This window comes from Microtus ochrogaster, chromosome 24 (genome assembly GCF_000317375.1).
Source record: "Microtus ochrogaster isolate Prairie Vole_2 chromosome 24, MicOch1.0, whole genome shotgun sequence".
In the NCBI taxonomy this organism is placed as follows: Eukaryota; Metazoa; Chordata; class Mammalia; order Rodentia; family Cricetidae; genus Microtus; species Microtus ochrogaster.
This window is the reverse complement of record NC_022024.1, coordinates 9,657,333-9,659,297: the sequence shown is the minus strand read 5'-3', so window position 1 is coordinate 9,659,297 and position 1,965 is coordinate 9,657,333.

Here is a 1,965-nt window from a genome sequence, read left to right as displayed (position 1 = left end):
GGATGCATACAGATGTGCAAGACACCATGTCACAGCTATCTCTGGCAACTGCAGACTCTACCCTGTCTCTCATGATGAACTTAATGCCATTGCCCTTGGGCATGCATAGGGTACAGTTGACGAAATGAATATGCGTGCGTGGCCTCAGTCTTTCCCATACAACCTACCCATCCTTCCTTGGGAGTGGGGGCTTGAGAGAGCTCAACCACCACTTCTTAGAGTTCACTTGTACACTCATGTCAAGCCCTTCATCTTCTCTCATCCACCAAAACCCTCCTCCTCTGAAATCCATCACATCCTTCCCACCTAAAGGACCAAGATGGCTCTCTTTCCCAAGAGTCTTGTGCCTTTCACCTGCCCTTGGACCACTTTCTGCAGAATGTCCAGTTTTCCTTTTGGAGCACTTTGTTCTCTTCCCAGCCCATCTGGCCATCTGCCCTTTTACTGTCTTACATCTGGGGACATTCCTGGCCTGTCGTCAGCGCCACAGACCAAACCCCAAGAGCGAGGGTTTCTAAAACTGGCAGCTCGAATAGCAGACACGATCCATCGGATGTTTCCTGGGTCAGTTTCTTTAGAATTGGTAATTCTCAGTGGCACACCAGCGGTAATCCCAACAGTTAGGAGGAAGATCATGTTTTGTCAGTCTAGCTCAAACTGGACTGAAACCAGCCTAGCATATGCAATGCCACCTTTGCTCAACAACAAAATCAGGCAATTTACTTTGAAATAAAGATTTCAGTCTTTTTAGACAAAAAAAAAAAGACCCTGTCAAGGGATTAATTAACCCACGCAGCAAGTGGGAGTCCTCTTGATTTAGTTGTCTCTGAAAATGTCATCCCAGCCACACCCAGAGGTGTGCTCCACTAATCCCATAGGCTCTCCTAGCCAATCAAGTCAACCAAATTAACCTCCCCAGCATATACACCTCATAACTCATAAATCACCTGTGGAATTCATGACAGCAGCTCCCACTGAAAAGCAGGGATTTAATCACACATGTGATCACAGATCAAGTGTTTGCAAGGATGCAACAGGTCGCAACGGTGAGCAAAGAAGTTCAGAAAGTGCTCCGACAGCAGGGAGACCACCCGGTCCACACCACTGTCGCCCCATAGAAAAGATGGACCAGGGCAGCTCTCTGTGTGCTTGCCTGCTTCATGCCGTCTTTGATTCCTGCAAGTCTGCCTTTCTGTGATGGGGAGGTCCTTTCAGCCTCGTACGAAGTCCGTCTCAAAGCTGAACTGATAACGCCATCCACCCCTCTCTCATTCAAACTAGTAAGCATGGCAAACATCACCGAGAAGGATAATGAGCACAATAGATAATTTTGTTAAGTGTGTGTGTGTGTGTGTGTGTGCGTGCGTGCGTGCGTGCGTGCGTGCGTGCGCGAGCGTAGGACAGGGAACAACTTTCCCGAGTCAGTTCTTTCCTTCCAACACGTGGATTCCAGAGACGAGGGATCAAACTTAAGTTGTCGGGCTTGGCAGCAGGCACCTTTACCCACTGGGCCATCTTGCCAACTCTGGAAATCCATGTGAAGTATAGAGAGGCTTCATTCGGGGATATTGACCTACAGTGCGAGAGTGAAGGGGGGTGTGGCATTTGAACTGGACATTCAAGAGATGGGCAGGAAACCATTGGAGGCAAACATTATTTATTTGTTTTGTTTTGTTGAGACAGGGCTCCACTCTGTAGCCCAGGCTAGGCTGGAACTCACTATATACATCTCAGGCTGGCCTTAAACTCCCTTCAGCCCTCTATATCAGCCTCCCAAATACTGGGATTATAGATCCGAACCATCACATCCAGCTTTAAGATAACTCCCAGGCGGTTATAACGATGGTAAGATAATGTGTTGAAGGGTCGTCCCAAATGTATTTAGATGATGTAGGCTTTAATTTTGGTATAAAACAGATAAGTAAAGCTGGATGGTGGTGGCGCACACCTTTAATCCCAGCAATC